Source organism: Elephantulus edwardii, unplaced genomic scaffold (genome assembly GCF_000299155.1).
Source record: "Elephantulus edwardii isolate Elephantulus edwardi_28Jun2011 unplaced genomic scaffold, EleEdw1.0 scaffold00049, whole genome shotgun sequence".
Classification (NCBI taxonomy): domain Eukaryota; kingdom Metazoa; phylum Chordata; class Mammalia; order Macroscelidea; family Macroscelididae; genus Elephantulus; species Elephantulus edwardii.
Window position 1 is genome coordinate 1,875,028 of NW_006399799.1, and position 20,066 is coordinate 1,895,093.

Here is a 20,066-nt window from a genome sequence, read left to right on the forward strand (position 1 = left end):
GAGGGGAAGACCCTCAACTAGGTGGACTGACACAGAAACAGGCTTGAGTGTGTCAGAGACTGCAAGGATGGCACAAGATAGGCCAGATTTCAGATCTGTTTTTCATAAGGTCTCTATGAGTCATACGCGACAGCACCTAACAAGAGTAACTAGGGAGAAGGATTGGCCATTCACGTCCAAAATAACAGGCCTCTGAAAACCCTTTATACAACAGAGCACATTTTGATTAGACTAGCAGATATGGCACCGGAGGCTGCGCCTTTGAATTGGGAATCACAAAAGAGAAGAATGAGATGGATTGACTCAGTGGCTGGGGTCAAGGGGTAGGTGTGCCAGAGACAATGAAACTGGCTCAAGATAGAGCAGAGTTCAGAGTTGTGGTACACAGGGTTGCTATGAGTCGGCACTGACACAATGGCACGTAACAACAACAACAACAACACGAAATTTCTATATTCAGCGTTTTGAGGAAATGTCAAACTGCTTTCCTTAGTGATTGTGCCTTTTTGCAATCCCACCAGCTGTGCATGAAGTTCCAATCTCTCTGCATCCTCTCTGACATTTATTGTTTGCTGTGTTGTTAACTTTGTTACCGCTGCTGGGCTGAGGTGGTATCTCACTGTTGTTTTGATTTGCATCTCTCTGATTGCTAGTTATTTTGAACTTTTCATCATGTGTTTCATCCGTATGTCCTCCTTTGTGAAGAGTCTTTTCATGTCTTTGCATAGCACTTCCACGATCTGTCATATGTGTGTTTTACTGTCTGTCCCCTGCCCCACTAGAATGTAAGATCTATAACAGCGGGGACCCAGGCTCACCCATTCACTGGTGTACACCAGAACCTGGCACAGGCCCTGCTCCCTGAGTGTTTGCTGAATGAAATGACAAATGGGCAATTAGACATAATGTATACACAGTGCTTCGCATGGGGCCTGGCAAAAAGTCATACTAGATGGCAGTCATTATGATCATTGTTGTCATCATAATTATTCCTCTGGACCTCCTACCTCATTATTATACAAGACCCGCACTAATTTTAAGATTTGGATAATATCCTTAAGTGTCCAGGGCTTTGTGTCATGATGGTGCCTGGAATCCATGAAAGGGGCCTTCCATGAGCAGCTCTGGGGCTGTTCTCAGGTCTTCCCAGGCGTCTGTCACATCTCTGAATTCCACACTGTCTGAGCCTTCATCTCTGGTTCAGCAAATGCGCTAAGGGTGATACTAGGAGATGGACAGAGAGGAAGAGAAGTTGCCAAAAGAGACTGAGGATGACAGTTCTCCAGGGAGGGATACTGACCAGGACTATGTTACTGCTGTCTGTGAACCTTTTCAGTGGGCCCTCCAAACCTCCTGCCATGTGCCAGATGCAGGGCCCATGAGCTCACAGCTCCTGCATTTGCTTGTGTTGGTGCTGTTGCTATGTGCTTGCAGATGCCACCCCGAAAAAGAAAATAATCAAACAGCTCTTTAAGTGATGCTTCATGCAGGGTTTCCATGGCAACACTTTATGAAACAGCAATGAAAACTTTGGTGAGCTCCCCCTCCCTGCCACATGGATCTGCACTTGATGAGGCTAGGCTTTGCCACTAGGTCTTCCCTGACTTTGGTGGTCCAGGCCAGCCTCTTAGCTGTGTGACCATGGGCTGAGAGCATACCCTCTCTGTGCCTCAGCTTCCTCATTTGTAAATCAGGGACAAAGCTAGCAGCTATCTCATAGAATTGTTTTGAGAATTGAGCGAGTTATGATTCAGAAAGCACTTAAATGATCAATGTCCATGGTCAGTGTGGTTAGCAGGATTCTAAAAGGGGCCCAAAGAACTACACACTCCATATCCTCTGCTGGTATGTGGGCAGGACATGTGAATGGGATGGACACCACACCCACAATGGCAAGGGTAAAAGGAAATGTAAAGAAGCAATTAGAGTCCCCGCTGTTGACTTTGAGCTTATAATGAAAAGGGAGATGGCCCTGAGTGGGGCTGGCGTAATCATGGGGCCTTTTAAAGAGGATCCGGATATCAGAGAGGAGCCTGCGTGGAGCAGCCTGGTAGCTAAACATTGACTTGCTAACCGAATTGCTACAAGGGAGAAAGGTGAGACAGCCCGCTCCCATTCAGGTTTACAGGCTTGGACATCCAGTGGAGAAGGTCACCCTAAGGCGGAGCCAAGTCTCCACGGTAGTGGGCTTGGTTTGGGCCTGGAGGTCAGAGAAGTGAGGCGTCAGTGACTCTCATGCTGGCCAGAAAGGAGCAGCTTGACATGGTTCTACAGCTGCAAGGAATGAACGTTTTCAACAATCAAGCGAGCTTGAGAACAAAACCCTCAAGCCTCAGCTACGATCCCAGTCCTGCCTAACACCTTGATTACAGCCTTCTAAGACCCTGGGCAAAGCATTCAGTTAAGACACGCTCAGACTCCTGACTCAGAGAAACTGTGAGATAATAAATGAGAAGTTTTATGCTGCTTCATTTGTAAACATTGTTACATAATAGTAGGAAGTTGCTACAATTAGTGTTTAATGGCTGTTACTTTGTCGTTGTTATGTGCCATCCAGTTTGCGACTCACAGCGACCCTATGTACAACAGCCCTAAACCCCGCTCTATCCTGTGCCAATCACACTGCCTCTGACACACCCATCCCAATTACCCCAGTCACTGAATCAATCCATCTCATAGAGGGTCTTCCCCTCTTGTGCCGTCCCTCCACCCTCCCAAGTATGATGTCCCTCTCCAAGGACCTGTCCCTCCTTGCAACATGCCCAAAATATGTCAGACGAAGCCCCAGAATCCTTGCCTCCAAGGAGTCGCTTGGTTTAATCTTCTCCAGGATGAATCTGTTTGTTTTCTTGGCAGTCCTTAGTATTGGTAAATTGCTGTCCTTAAGATATTCAGTAGCTAAAAGGTAGGAGGTTCAGTATACCCAAAGGTGCCTTACAAGAAAGACCTAGTGATCTACCTTCCCAAAATTGTCTTCTTGTTGATTGGCATCGAGTTGAGCACGACTCTTAGCAACCCTATGAACAAAAGGCTGGAAGTCTTTCTATAACTATTGTCATTTATCAAAGTTCATAGAGTTTCCAGAGGCATGTTGTTTAGGAAGTGGATGCCACTCCTGATTCCAAACCTGTTTTAAACTGGGAGCTCCACCAAACACTGTCCACCCTGGGTAACCACTGTGACGTTTGACACACCAATGGCACAAGGTTCAGTATCACAGCAACCGCAGGTTACCTCAATACAGCATATTGACAGAAGAGTGCTGTACCACTTAGAAGAATGTTCCTGCAAAATAATAACAACTGACTTTTAAATATAAAGGCCCTTGCTGAGGTCTTGTTGACCCTAAACAAGATGCTGAAATTAAAACAACAACAACAACAACAAATAACCAATATAGTATGTTGTTGTTATGTGCCATTGAGGTACAGCGACCCTATGTACAGTAGCTCTGAATCCTTCCCTGTCCTGAGCCAATCTCACTACACACCAACCTCCATTTCCCCAGAGACTGTATCAATCCATCTCATCCAGGGTCTTCCTCTTTTGTGCTGTCCTTCTACCATTCCGAGCATGATGTCATTCTCCAAAGTTCTGTCTCTCCCAGCCACGTGCCCAAAGTATGTGAGAAGTTTCAATATCCTAGCCTCCAAGAAGAAACTTGGCTTCACCCTGTCTAAGGCAAACCTATTTGTTTTCTTGGCAGTCCATGGTATATTCAAGACTCTTCTGAGGCACCACATCTCAAAGGTATCCATTCTTTTTCTGTCATCCTTAGTCATTTTCCAGCTCTCTGAAGCATAACAAGTAATTGAGAAGCCCATGGCCTGGATTAGGCCCACCTTTGTCTCTAGACTGACATCATTGCTTTTCATGGTCCATGACAGCAGATTTCCCCAACACAATTGTCTTTCGATTTCCTGACTGCTGATGCTAACGCATTGATTGTGCAGCCAACAGAGTAAGCTGTAATTGTTAACAGCCTTTCTTCTCCATCTATCATGGTGCTGGCAATTGGAGCAGTGGTGAGAATCTTTGTTTTCTTGATGTTGAGCTTTAATTCATATTGAAGACTACAGTCCTTAACCTTCTGCAGCAAACACTTCAGGTCTTCTCCAGTTTCAGCATGCAAGGTTGTGTCTGTCATCTGCATAATGTAGGCTGTTGATGAGTCTTCCTCCAATCTTGATGCCACACTCCTCCTCAGAAGCCCTGCTTCCTGAATGATCTATTCTGCATACAGATTGAAAAGGTATGGGGACAGGATGCATTCCCGACACACTCCTTTCCTGATTTTGAGCCATGCAGTATTTCTTTGCTCTGTTCTGAGGACTGCTTCTTGGTCCAAGTATAGGTTTTGCATAAATACAATCAAGTGTTCTGGGATTCCCATTTTCCTCAAGGTTAGCCACAATTTGTGATCCACACATAGTCAATGAAACACAGATAGACATTCTTCTGGTACTCTCTGCCAAGATCCATATGACATTGGCACTAATGTCTCTAGTGCCATGACCTCTTCTAAACCCAGCTTGAATTTCTGGTAGTCAAAATACTGTTCCAGTTTTTTCTAGATAATCTTCAGCAGGATTTTGCTAGTGTGTGATATTGTTCAATAATTTCTACACTCTGTCGGGTCACGATTTTTTGGAATAGGAATAAATATGGATCTCTTCCAGTCAGTTGGCCAAGCAGTTGTCCTCCAGATTTCTTGGCACAACTTGGTGAGCACATGCAGGGCAGCATCTGTTTGCTGAAATACTTCCATTGGTATTCCATCAATCCCTGGGGCTTTATTTCTCACCAAGTTCTTCAGAGCAGCCTCAACTTCCTCCTTCATCAACCACTGAGAATGACATGAAGTTCATTTTGCACAAATGGTGGCACCATGACTCAGAGCTTACTGGATGCTGTTATTGCTGTTAGGTGCCATCAAGTCGACTATGCCTCATAGCGACCCTTTGATCAACAGATCAGAATCGTGCTCTATCTTGCATCATGCTCACATCTAACTGGTTTTTTTGTAACTATGATACCTCCCCATATAATTGGTTAAGTGTTCAATTACTAACCCAAAGGCTGGCAGTTTGAATCCACCTAGAGGCATCTGAGAAGGAAGGCCTAGTGGTCTGGTCATGATTGTACAAATCCTGTGGCCCACAGTTCTGCTTGGACACCCGTGGGTCACCATGAGTCACACTGGACAGCACATGGTGTTTGTTTTACTGGCAGTACACACCTTGTCAACACAGCTCCCACACACCTTTCATCATGCTGCCTGCTTCCCTCTGCTTCCCCAGCTGCCTGTGACCTGTCGAAGCAGGTGCTCAGCAAAGGTGAACCCAAGAGTTATTTCAGGCTGACCTGGGTGGCTCACATGAGAGCAGAGAGCATGCCCTCGTCCCACTGTCACCACGAAATGATGTCTAGAAATTGTGCCCTGTTGATCTGAGTGGGGAAACAAACAAATACACAAATAAAGCACCTGCTCTGACAGCCACAGACGCCTTTCTTTGTTTATGCTAACGCTGGTGGGAAAATGCCAAAGAGAAGGTGTGTGTTGACGCGCGTGCCCCCGCTGTCTTAATTGCCGACGTGAGAGAACACAAAGCCAGAAACTCTGTGACGGCAGAGATTATGTGTGTCTCATCCACACTGGCAGTCCAACACGGAGCAGGCAAAGATTTGTCAAATGAGGAACCAATCACAGCCACTGACTCCCATCAAATTTAGAACAGAACTCAGTCTCCATGTAGGGCCTCAGAGGCTGAACAGACAAACTGCATGACCTGGTCCCCACTTTCCTCTTCCTCTTCATGCTCTGCCTTCAGGGAACCAACTCACCCCAGCTTGCCCAGGACTTTTCTGCTCCCAATATCTAAAGCCCATGTCCCAGGAAACTTCTCCAACAGAGCATACCTACACAGTTAGCCACTTAACTAGTTTCGTAGCACAAAGTGTCACAAACTATAGTGTGTTTTCAGAATATACATTTACTGTCTCAGAGTTCAAGAGGCCCTGAGACCAGACTCAGGGTGTTTCAGGCTAGCTCTCTCTGAAGAACCATCTTTGGCTTGGAGATGCATTTTTACATGGCCGTTCTTTCTCTCTCTCCCTGGGTCTCTCCTCCTCTTTTTTTAAGACGCCATTTGTATTTGATTAGGATCCACCCTACTCCACTGGTAACCTAACTAGGGACATCAACATCGTCAAAGATTCTGTTTGCAAACAAGGTCACATTCACATGGACCAGAGGACAGGCTTTCCACATTCCTTTTTGGAGGATACAGTTCAGTTCACATTGGCCCTTCTAACTCCTCTCCCTGCGTGCATTTAACTCCTGCCACTCCGCCTTCCGCAGCTCCTCATTGAGCCAAGCCCATGCCCACCTCAGGGTCACTGGGGGTCCCTCTCTGCAAAGCATCCTTCTCTGTACTACTCAGGTCACTCATCTCTGCTCAGTTCCTTAAAGAAGCCGCCCCAGACCACCCTCTGAGATCATCTGAACCCCCTTCTGTCCTTGGTCCCACTTTTGTCTCTGGATGCCACAGCCACCAATTCTAAATGAGATTACTTAGTTGTCGATTCATCTGTGGGTTGTCTCCACCCTACGTGATGGTCTTGGTCAGAGCAGGCTAGACTCTCCCTAAGTTTTAGCAAAACAAAAAACCAAATATCTGACCTGTTGCTGTCATCATTCTGACTCATGGCAGCCCTCAGAATAGCAGAGGAGAAGTCCATGGGGGGTTTGGGAGCTGAATCTTCACAAGTAGGTTGCCGGGCCTTTCTTCCGAGGTTCCTCTGGGTAGACTCCCCTCACAATGACAATGAGTAGCTGAATGTGTTAACTGCTCACACCACTCAAGGACTTCATAGATTTATAGACAAGCCATGTTGAGACAATGCTTGCACGATGCTGGGTCACATCACAGTGCAGCATTCATCGAGACGATGACTGATATTTGTCATTGGTCTGTCTGTCTCTCTCCAGATCCTGTCTCCACATCACAGAAGTGCTCGGGGTCTCAAGAGATGGGATTGGTCCACACAGGGACCTGGATCCACTGCCTCACCACTGCAGAAGCCCCACCTCACCCCATCCCTGCTCCTGTCTGTGGCTCTTGGTGCTCCCTCTGCTGCCTGTCCCCTCCCCATCCCTCTCCTCCACGTTGGAAGCTGCCTTCCACTTAACAGAGGTTTGAGAAATCTCCCATCTGCTCTGCCTCAGGCATACCTCCCTCAATTATTCAACACACGCAGTCCACAGGAGCTGGTGTGCTCACACCGACATTACCAGACCACTGACTTGAAGCCTGGCTGCTCTTGAAACAGCTTCTTCCTAATTATTCATTAATTTATTTTACAGCTTTATAGCACAACCTGTACCAGGCATCGGGGACTCTGGATGTGGAGCAGGTGCAGGGCCTGCCTTCAAGGGGTACGTGGTCTTACGAGGAAAGACCGATGTGTCAGCAAATGATTACAGTAAGTGAGGGGTGTGCTGGGCGCATCCTGCATCAGCGTCAGTGCTGAGGGAGCCCAAAGGGGTCGATAACTTTCCCATAAACAGAGATTTCTTCGCCAAACTTTTTGAGCCCAGGTTTCAGCTACCTCCTCTTCCAGCAAATGGAATCTCTTTAGAGGAGGGGGTTTGCTTTTCTTTCTCAGTTTTTGTGCAAGTCTATGCATATGACATCTTTGGGGGCACCCATAGACGTCAAGTCTGAAGACAATTCTGGAATGACTGGGAGACAGTGCTGCAGAAGGTGTGCGTATGGGAGTGAGGTCTGAGGTGGTAGACCTGAGCGTTTCTCACCTACTAGCACTGGACAGAAGACCAATGGACAGACAGAGGGTGTTATCACCCTTCCCTGCCCGCCCCTCAGTTGTCAGCTAGGTCCCAGATTCTAAGGACACAGCACCCAGACATTCCATGGCTTGAGGAGTCTCCTTGCCTGGTCACATGTCCTGCTGTGGATCAGGGGAAGGCTGAGGCCCACTAGATGATGATGTGGGTGCCCCTCGAAAGCCTAAAGCCTGGCCTTCACCTCACTCAGGCCAGAGGCAGTCTGCTCCTAGATCCCACGTTCCCTTCAGCCAATCACTGATGTCTCATCATATATGGAGGCCTGGAGAGTCATGTTTACTGGGACAGAGTTCTCCTAGGCTGTCATGCCCTGTCCTCTTTAGACGGCACCTCTCAGCTTGCCATCTACTCGAGTCTAATTCACAGTGTATCAGCGTAGAATTATGCCCCTTTGTGTTTTTAATGAATAACTGATTTTTCAGTGGATCACCAGGCCTTTCTTCCCATGTGACTCTGAGTGGACTAGACACTCTAACTCTTTGCAGTCTATTTTCTTAACCATTTGTACCACTGAGGGACTCATGGAGCCAGTGTCTAGTGATAGTTGGGAGAGAGGTGCAATGTCATAAATGGTTCCAACCATGGCTTTAGAGTTAAAGGCCTGGGATTCTACTTTTGCTGCGTGCCTCTGAGAAATTCAGGGTTTCTCTCTGACATTCCCAGTGCCTTATCTGTGAGAAGGGAGTTAACACTTGGAGTTGTTGAGAAGATTTAACACTGTCATAGATCCAGGCCCATATGAGTTTATTTGGACTCCTGGTGACCCCGTGTGTGTCAGGGCAGAATTGTGCTCACAGGGTTTTCACTGGCTGAGTTCTCAGAAATGGAGTGCCAGGTCTTTTTCCCAAGGTGCATTTGGGTGAACTCAAGGCTTCAGCTTTCTAGTTAGCAGCTGGGTATATCAGTTAGTCATACCATCGCGGCAACACATAGCAAATGCTCAATAAATGGTACAGTAGCTATTTAGGTTAGCCAGGCCCGGGCATCCCTGCAGTGAATCCCATGCAGCCTGGGCTAACGGGAAGCAGATGTTCTGGTTCTCTTGCTCAGGAGATCTGACTACACGGCCGCCTCATGCGAACACTTGACATCTTCCCTGCTCATTTCCTCATGTCTTTGCAGTCCTCATCCACTTTTAATGAGGGTGAGTGGATCTGTCTAGAAGCTGTCCATGGGGAGGAGGAGAAGGAGAAGGAACAGGAGAAGGAGGAAGAGGAGGGTCTGGACGTGGGCAGCATTCCTATTGGAGGGGCACGCTCTCTCACCAGAAGCATTTAGGCATCAGATAAAGATCTAATTTGTGAGGAGCCTGTGCCACACCTACTGTAAACACACCGATGTGGTGGGAAGCGGCCACTTCTCTGCAGAAATGTAAGGTGAGCCTGGATTTTTGCAAACAACCCTACAGGAGTAGCTATATCACCGAAGGTGAAGTAGTGTGTCACAAGTGGCACTGCTCACATAGGTCAGCAGAGGCAAAAACTGGGCAGTCTCTTCTATAAAGATTTAATAATTTTTTAAAAAAGGTATTTACAGCCACAGCAATCCAAGAGAGAGTTGTTGTGAAAGAGAACCAGTGCAATAGCAATGTTGTGTTCTGCTCCACTGCCCTATGGTGCCACCTCTCATTCCGCTGAGATGCCCGAGTTCTCATCCTGGCTGATGAGGCTCCACACAAACTACTGTCTCTGCTCTGCTCTCTACCATTCTCCTCATCCTCATCTTGCTTGGCCTCAGGGCCTTTGCACTTACAGTTCCACTACCTGAAAACCATCTTCTAATATGGTCTTAAGCACTGCAAAGACTGCGAAGATGACAAGGTTCCTCTGTACACACAGGGTCACTCAGAGGGAGAGGGGGTTACATAGCACCTAACAGAAATATTCTTCCTTTCACATATCCACAAATAGCATCACTTCCTTCTGGTCATTTCAGGAACGTCAGCTTCTCAGTAAGATCTTTCCTGCCTATCATCTAAAATTGAAGGTGTCAATCCAATCCCATTTCTCCTCTCCCAGCTTTGTTTTTCTCCATTGCATTGACAATCATCCAGCATATGTTATACAGTCCCTGGGTGGTCAGTAAACCAGTTAGCATACTTACCTGCTAACGACATGACTGGAGATTTGCATCAACGAAAGGCATCCGAACTTTTCCCAAGACATATTTGTTTGTTGATTGGCAGTCCAATGGATATTCAGGGATACCCTTTTCTTTTCCAACACCACAATTCAGTGACATAAATTCTTCTTTCATCCTTATTCAACTCTTAGATGAATAGCAAGTGAATTAAAAGACCATGGTCTGAATCAGGCTCACCCTAGTCCTCAAACTGACATCATTACTCCTGAATAATATGGAGAGGTACCCAACTGTAGACATTCCTAGTGTAATATGTCTTCTGATCTGACTGCTGGTACCAAGAGTGTTGATTGTGGATCAAATAAGATGAAGTTGTTGAGTGTTTCAACCTTTTCTTCATCTATCATGATGTTGCCTATTGATTCAGTGGTAAGAATTTTGTTTTCTTGACATTGAGATGCAATCCATATTGAAGGATATATTCTTTGAAACTGAAGAGGGCCTAAGGCATTTGCTGCAGAAGGTCCAGGACTGCAGCCTTCAGTATGAATTGAACCTCAACATCAAGAAAAAAATTATTATCACCACTGGGCCAATTGGCAGCATTATGATTGATGATGAATTTAATGAGATTGTTAACGGCTTCCATTTGCTTGGCTCCACAATCAACATTCTTGGTAGCAGCAGCCAGGAAATCAAAAGATGAATTGCACTGGGAAAGTCTGCAGTCAGGGACCTCTCCAGAGTACTGAAGAGTAACAATGTCAGAATGGAGACTAAAGTGTGCCTGATCCAGGCCATAGTCTTCACAATTACTTGTGATGCATCAGAAAGCTGGACAATGACTAGGGATTAATTATTGCCTTTGAGTTGTGTGCTGGAGAAGAGTATTGAATATACCATGGACTGCTAGGAGAACAAAGAGGTTCGTACTGGAGAGGGTGAAACCAGGCTGCTCCTTGGAGGCAAGGATTCTGAATCTTTGTCTTTTAATTTGGGCATGTTACAAGGAGGGACCAGTCCTTGGAGAGGGACATCATGGTTGGGAGAGTGGAGGGAAAGCGCAAGAGAGGAAGACCCTTGATGAGATGGATTGACTTAATGACTCAAGTAATGGGAGCAGGGGTATCAGAGACAATAAGGTTGACTCAGGATAGAGCAGGTTCAAAGTTGCTGTACATATGGTTGCTATGACCGCAAGTGACTCAAAGGCACATACCAACAACAACAACAACAACAAGTGTGCCTTTGCTCTGTTCCCATAACAGCCTCTTGGTCTAGGTATAGGTTTTACATGACCACAATTAAATGTCCTGGGATTCTCATTTTTCTTAGCGTTAGTTATAATTTATTGTAATCCACACAATCAAATGCCTTTGCATAGTCAAATAAAACACAAATTTACATTCTTCTGGTATTCTTTACTTTCAGCCAGGATCCTAGGCTTTCTTCAGTCTTGGAGAAAGAATAGCCAGAGTACCTCTTGGAGGCAAGGATGATAAAGTTTTATCTCATGTACTTCAAGCATGTTGCTAGGAGAGGTTATTCCTTGGAGAGGACATCATGTTTGGGAAGGTGTAGGGTTGGAAAAAGAGAGGAAAATCCTCAACTAGGTAGACTGACTGCTATAATGGGCTCTAGTTTGTCAGACACTGTGAGGATGGCTCAGGATTTGACAGGGTTCAGATTTGTAGTTCATGGAGTCGTTGTGGGCCATACTCAACTCAATGGCACCTACAACGGTAACAAAGGCATATTGGAAGCGAGGTCTCTGGTGATCTATCTCCAAAAACAACAGCAAATGAACACTCTATAAAGCACAGTTGTACTATGATAGACACAGGTTCACCACAAATAAATATTAATTGGACAACAATTAGTTTTTGTTTTATATGTAATTATCTTGTTTATTCTCTATCTTCTCCCACTAAGATGTAAGCTTCATGAGGGAAGGGATTTCTATCTGGCATATAGTTATTGTGGTTAGCTGCCATCAAGTCAAGTATGACCCATAGTGACCCTAAGAATAACAGCTCTAAAGCCTGTTCTATCCTGTGCCATCCTCATTATTTATGACATACTTGAGTTCACTGCAGCTGTCACTATGTCAATCCATCTGGTTGAGGGTCTTCCTCTCTCTCACCAACCTTCTACCTTCCCAAGCATGATATTCCTCTCCAAGGAATAGCCTCTCCTAGCAACATGCCTAAAGTATGAGAGAGGAAGCTTTGTCATCCTTGCCTCCAACAAGCATCTGGCTTTCTCTAAGACATGTCTAAGACTTTCTCTAAGACATATCTGAATGTTCTTTTGGGAATCTATGGAATATTCAGTGCTTCTCTCCAGTACCATAGTTCAAAGGCATCAATTATTCTTCTCTCATCCTATTCCCCTGTCCAGCTCTCAAATGCACAGCAAGTGATTAAAAAGACCATAGCCTAAATCAGACTCATCTTACTCCTCAAACTGACATCATTCCTCCTCAGTAATTTGGCAACACTATGACAGATGGGGTAAAAAGATCGAAATTGTCAACTACATCATCTTACTTGGATCCACAATCAACACCCTTGATATAGACAAGTCAGGAGATCAGGAGACGTATTGCAATGGGAAAGTCTGCAGTCAGAGATCTCTTCAAATGACTGAGGAACAATGATTGCTGTTGGTAGGTGCCTTTAAATCAACTAAGGCTCCAGGAACCCTATTAACAACAGATTGAAACCTTATCCTCTCCTGCACCATCTGAACAGTTTCTGCCATGTTCAAGTCACTGTGTCAATTCAAACTGTTCAAGGTCTTCCTCTCTTTCTCACTGACTTTGTATTTTTCCAGGCATGGCATATTTTTCAAGGACTGGCCCTGCCTGACAATATGTCCAAAGTATGTAAGAGGAAGTTGTTCCACCTTAAATATTTGAATCAATGAACAAATGAAGGAAAAAAAATAAACACCCAGCACCATCTGTTCAGGAGCACGGATCGTGCTATTACAAATGGTCATGCGTCTAACTCCTGCCCTCCTTGCTTTCGTTACCTTGGCTTCCAGAGTGTCTCCAAAGGACCCCTAATGATGTCACTCTTCTCCTTAAAGTCTCTAAGCAGCCCCTTATCCAATCTACACTGCACTTTAGCCCTCCTTGGAGGGAGAAAGCCAAGTTCAGAAAAATAACATCATCATTCTGTCCTTTGGCTGAGCTCCTCAGTCTGAGCTCCTTAATGAATAGCTGTGAAAAATACTGATTAAAAATACTGATAAAAATACTGATAATGGTTACACACCCAATAGGTCTAATTCATTTAGTCTAAAATAAGCTCCGAGCACTGAGTTTATTTGGAGCTCTATTAAGACACAATTAACTTACAATAAACAGTTCATATAAGCATACAATTTGATAGATTTTCATTGATATTCACACACACACACACACACACGTTATTGTTGTATACTGTAGAGTTGTAACCTACAGCTGATCCTCTGGTAGGTTTTTCAGAAACAGTTACATGCATGGGATATTGCCCACTCTTCTCCTGCAGAACAGTTGGTGGCCTTGAACCCCGTACCTTTGGTATTGCAGCTGTTTCTTGCCACATCATGATAGATGGAGAAAATATTTAAATTGTCAATAATTTCCTCTTACTTGAATCCACAATCAACACCCTTGGTACTAACAGTCAGGAGATCAGGAGACATGTGACATTGGGAAAGTCTGTAGTCATGGACCCCTCCAAATTACTGAGGAGCAATAATATCGGTTGGAAGGCTAAGGGGCACCTGACTCAGGTCTTTTTCCATAACTGTATGATTCTGAGAGCTGTATAATGACTAAGAATGACAGAAGAAAATTGAAACCTTTGAACTGTGGGTTCGAGTACTGAATATTCCACGGACTGCCAAAAGAACAAACAGATATGTTTTGGAGAAGGTGCAGCCATAGTGCTCCTTGGAGGCAAAAATAATGAAGATTCATCTCACATACTTTGGACATATTGTCAGGAGAGGCACTATGCTTGGAAAAGTAGATGGATAGCAAAGTAGTGGAAAATCTTTAATCAGGTAGATTGACACAGTGACTGCAGCAATGGGCTTGAATGTGTCAGATATTTTGAGGTGGTCACAGGATAGGATAGGGTTCAGAACTGTTGTTCATAGGGTCACTAGGAACCCGTGCTATTTGCAACCTCTGCTGGAGGGTCAGCTATGAGTTGGTTCATGGCGGTGAATGAGTTAATATAAATGGAAGCATACAATATGTACTGTCTTTCCCTCAGGAAAATTCCTTTGAGATTCATCCTTGCTATGCATATATCAGAAATGCACTCCCTTTTTCATGCTGAGTACTATTCCATTATGGGAATAGTGACAGTTTGGTGGCAAAATTCTTTCTTTTCAGGATGAAAACTCAGGTTCAATTTCTAACCAGTGCTCTTAATACACAGCCAGTACTCATCTGCCAGCATGTATTGTTATGATACTGAATAGGTTTCAGTAGAGCTTCCTTCTGATACACTAAGAAGAAAGGCTTAGCAAACTGCTTCTGAAAATCAGTGAAAACTCAGTTGATCTCAACAATTAGATCCACAACCAATCATGGGGATGGTGTGGTCCTAAATAAATCTTTTATTCCACTCTGAAGAGAATGACTATGAGCCTAGAGAGTATAAGTTCACTAATAGCAGTATTCTAATTTGGAAGCAGGAGTGGCATCCACTTCCCAAATACAGTGCCTCTGGAAACTCTATGAACTTTGATAAATGTCGATAGTTGTAGAGGGCCTTCAGGCCTTTTGTTTTTAGGGTCGCTCAACTTGACATAACAACATTGTAGGAATAGATTCCAATTTGATTATCCATTCACTTCTTCATGGACATTTTGACTACTTAAAGGTTTTGGTCATTAGAGACAAAACTAATATAAATGTTTTAGTGCATGTATTTTATTGCTTCTGTTTTTCTTGGGTTAAAACCTTGGAGCTTGGATTGGTTGGATCATGTGATAGATATGTTGTTGTTGTTTGCTGTCGAGTCAGAATTGACCCATACCTGACACTCTGGTGGGTTTTCAGAGGTGGTTAATAGCACGGGAGAAGACTGCCCACCCTTCTTCCAAGGAACAGTTGGTGGATTCAAAACAAGTGCTTTTGGGGACTACAGCAGAGCTTCTTGCCACTAGGCCACCACAGCTCCTTATGTTTAACTTTTATATATAACAACAACATCTATATCTATCTATAACTTTTCTATGTATTTTTATACATGGATGTTATTAACATATGATAGATATATGTTGTTTGTTGTTAGGTGCTGTCGAGTCGTAGACGACTGATAGCGACCCTATGAATGGAAGACCCGAGCACTGTTCATAGAGTTTTCAGAGGCAAGCCATTTTGGAAGTGGATGCCACTCCTGTTTCCAAGCTTGTTTTAATTGGGAAGATAATCCAAAGGGGTGTGTGTGTGTGTGTGTGTGTTTAACTTTCCCAGGAAATTCCGACATGGTTGTCCCAAAGTGGTCATAGAATTCTTCTCAGGCACAGTATATGACAGTCTAAAGGAACAGGGGGATTTATAAACCAGAGTTCAAATTTCTACCCCATCATTTGTTAGATGTGATACTTACATTACTTATTCTCTCTATATCCCAACCCCTCTATAAAATGGGATAATAATGAAGCATTTGCTTGATAAAATTATTACATAAAAAGCATATGTGATGTAGTAATAGGGATCCAGGCTCACAATAAGCACCTGACAAATCCTGCAATTATCTTGTAAAATACACACTCCTAATTGCTAGTATAAACTGCTTTGGACATATCAGGCCCTCGGGAAATGGCCCCTGGATAAAGAGCCAGAGAATAAGGGCAGAGACAGAAGTTCTGGAACCATCAAAGGGCTTAATTTTGGATTCCTGATGACTCTTCATCCTCACTCCCATAAATGAAGATTTCTGCTCTTTTTCCTCTTTATTCTTGAACCTACACTAACCAACTAGTACTGAGTCAATTCAGATATATAATGATGGAGTAGAACATAGTCCATAAGATTTTCAGTGATGCTTATGTGAAAGCAGATATTCCAAGGTACCTCTGGGTGGGTCTGAACTTCCAATAATTGGGTTAGATTAGATGACAACACTGAATCTCCTCTCCTTCAGCCTTCATCCAGGGAGATTAATACAGGGTCTACTCACTTCATATGAAAGTCCCTCCTCCCGCTAAGGTCAAACAGGCATGTAGGCCTCAGGTGGAGGAGAGAGCGTGGGTTGAAGAATTGTGAGCCCAGCTTTCCACATCAACTAGATCTGGGTTTACATCCTTGTTCTGCCCCTAACTACCTACGTGACCAAGGGCAAATATTCAGATCCACTGTGTTCTATTTCCTTATCCATAAAACAATACTATTAACAATACTTTCCCCATAAGACTTCAGACAATCAAATGTGAATGGAAACACAATGTATTTGGCACTATGAGTGGCATATGGAAAAACTCTGGAAATGGTGGCATTTCTATTTCCAACTTTTTAAGGGAGCACCATATAATTTTGCATAGTGTGTTGATCCCACAATCCCAACAGAAAGAATCTCATTTGCAACCAAAAGAGAGCAAGGACACACAGATCTACGCATACCCACGCTCACTGCAGCATTATTCACAACAGCAAGGAGACGCAAACTGTCTAGGTGCCCATCAACACATGAATGGAGAATAATGCTGCTATGAACACTGGAGTGTAAGTCTCTGTTTGTGCCATAACAGCATTATTCACCATCACAAGAACATGGAAACAGCCCAAATGTCCAACCACAATGGAATGGATTGAGAAATTATGGTACATTCACACAGTGGAATACTATACAGCACACAGGAGCAATAATTTTGTAAATTATTACCTAACATGAGAGGGACTGGAGAACATTACGCTAAGTGAACTAACTCAGTCTCATAAGGACAAATACTGTATAAGATCATTATTATAGAACAAGTATGAGGATACAGGGGGAGGTACTTAATCATAGGATGACACAATTTGATGGGTGGAGGGAGGGAAGGGTAAAGGAAAGGGGAAAGATCTGGTATGAAAAACAATGTATATGAAATTTATGAACTTCGTATGTAAACCAGTATAAAATAATAATAAAAAAATAAAAATTAAAACAACCCACAGAAAAAGATGAATGGATAAATCAACTATGGTGCATCTATACAATGGAATAAGAAATACTGTTAAAAAAATAATGAAGACTTAGAGAAACATCTCATAATGTGGATGAACTGGAGAACATTTTGGTGAATTAATTAAGTCAATCACAAAAGGGCAGATATTGAATGAAGCTGTAACACAGAAAGAAACTTCCTTTAGTGGTTAACAGAGATAGAAGGTAAGAGAAGGAAAAATCACTATCTAGATACAAGACTTTTATTAAATTAAGTGACAATATATCACAAAAGAGTGGTCAGCACAGTATTATTAAAAAGACACAGAGAGGTGCCCACAAGTTAGAGACGACAAATACTATCTTACACACAATCTGATATCATCACTAATAATAGACATTCATTTCCTAGTGCATATATAGACAGACTGGCAAGATGAACAAGTGTGCATAGGCCAACAAAACCTTTCCCATGATCAAAGATGTCTGGAAGGTCTATATATATGTCTGTAAAGGATGTCTGACCTCACATGGTGAGCTGCTAACTAAAATGTTAATAGTTTAAAACTACTAGATGCTCCTTGAGAGAAAGATAGGTAATCTCCTGTAAGATAAGGATGGGAATCCAGTGGACAGGGTCACAGTGAGATGAAACAGACTTGATGGCAGTAGGTTGGCCTTTTGCATTTTGAGGGTTTGTGTGTTTTTTTTAAATGTGTGTGCTGCCAATTGAAAGTGTGTGTTGTGGTGGTGGTGGTGGTGGTAGTGTACCATCAAGTCAGGAGGCAGGTGTTTCAAATTCACAAGGTGTTTCACAGGGAAAGAGGGCAATCCCCTCCCATGTGATTTATTGCCTCAGGAAACTTAGAGAGCAATGAGTCAGTTCTAACTCATAATCACAAACAACATCTCTATGTGCTGTGACTAGATTACTGCAATCACGTAATAAATAAATATTCATGTAATAAATGCATCCATGTAAATTGTTGTTGTTAGGTGCTGTTGAGTCAAGCATGACTCAGCACAAACCCACCTTTCCTGACACACAAGAGCCCATTGCAGCAGTCACTATGTCAATCCTCCTGGTTGAGGGGCTTCCTCTCCTTTGCTGACCCTCCACCCTTCCCAGCATTGTGTCCTTCTCCAATAAACAGCCCCTCCTGGTAACATGCCCAAAGTATGTGAGGTAAAGCCTCATCCTTCTTGCCTCCAAAGAGCATTCTGGATGCACCATCTCCAAGACATATCTGTTTGTTCTCTTGGCCATCCATGGGATGTTCAGTGCTCTTCTCCAACACTACAGATCAGGCGAATAGTTTTCAAATAATAAAAACGTGATCATTTTCAGACATCTTGAGGGAATGAGTCACTGGGTCTGGGAGCTCAGTACCATAGTTTTGGGAGCAATCAAGGTCAATAGTGCAAAAAGAAAATGTTCTCCTTTCTACTTTGGTGAACAGTGACTAGAGTCTTAGAAAGTTGCTGTCTAAGGTCCAATTAAAAGTTTCTCTCTCTGTAAACCAAAGTACGAAGAAAATCAAGCAAACCATGTGAACTTCAGTCTTCACAGCCCTGAGAATAGAAGAATTAGATGATATCCACCTAGCGCTGCTGACCATTCTGAAGAGGATCACAATAGAAGGTCCCTCATGGAGTGGAAGAAAATGTGAGACAAAATGGAATTTGGAAATACTAAGATTGTGAACTTAGTAGAGACTGGTGGAACCACCAAGACGATGGCCTTTAGTCACCCTTCAAGCCTGGAACTAAATTCAACTCCCAAACAACAGACAGATTTAGAGGGTGATCAGTAAGAACATAAAGGCATACACTACTAAGTACAATAACACTCTAGAATATCAAAGGAGTAGCATTTTCTCAGCAATAAAACTCTGAAGGCAGGAAGATACAGGCAAGAAGGATAAACAGAAATGGAAAGCACAGGTAGGAAGTGGGAAGAGTGCTGTTACAACGTAGGGATTAGAAATAAATGGCAGGAAACAAAGCATGTATGACCAACCATGCAAAACCAATTTGCTCTGTAAACTTTCACTCACATCACAATAAAAAGTATAAAACCAAATAACAAAAAGCCCCCAAAAGATTCGGAGGCAGAGGGCTGCCTGGGTCAGATACCTGCACTTACTCTGTCTCTGGAAGTCCCTCAATTCTGCAAGCTTCCTACTATAAAACCTTATAAATCCTGAATTTATGTCACCTAGGACACCGAATTCTTCTCACCACTGATCATGTTCCCCTTGACCATGCAGCAAAGGGCCCCTGCTTTCTGCTTCTCACAGATGAGCCCTTTGGGACAAGGCCTGATAAAAGGCTCCCAGCTTCCAATGCTTTGTCCAGTCTGATTTGTGAGGCCTCATCAGAGTCTGGCATCCCTAGCTTTATCACCGTCTGGCTTTGAAATTATGCCAGAGGACAAACACACTCCACGCGGAGTGTATAAACACAGCATGAGCCCAGGTTCTCATTGAAGGGTCCTCGTAGGTCAAGAAATCCTCTCATCAGACCAACGGATAAGGAAGATAGTGAAGTATGCCCTAGGAGAGAGATGTGTAGTTCAATGATAGAATTCTCATCTTCCAGTTAGGGGATGAGAGTTCTGTTCTTGGCCAACACCCTTCATGTGCAGCCGCCATCCAAGTGGAGGCTTGAGTGTTGTTGAGTGATGCTGAGGTTTCAGCAATGCTCCCAGACTTAGTTCAATCAGGGAGAAAGGACTGGTGATCTACTTCTAGCAGTCAGCCCATGAAAACTCTAAGAATCACAGTGGTCCGGTTCTCGTTAGATCATGAGGATTACACAGGATCAAGCAGTATTATGTTCCATGATGCATGGGGTCACGATGAGGCAGCAGCTGATTCCATGGCGGCTAACAACAAAAACATATTCAGTGAAACTGAGTACTGTCAGAAAGTGCTGGATAACTGTATTTATCAAATGTC

General features: G+C 43.7%; 1 protein-coding gene across 1 annotated transcript in view; it reads right to left on the minus strand.

The window, feature by feature from the left end:
- Positions 1 to 20,066, minus strand: part of CSMD2 (CUB and Sushi multiple domains 2) — a 972,861-nt gene that overhangs the window by 602,710 nt on the left and 350,085 nt on the right.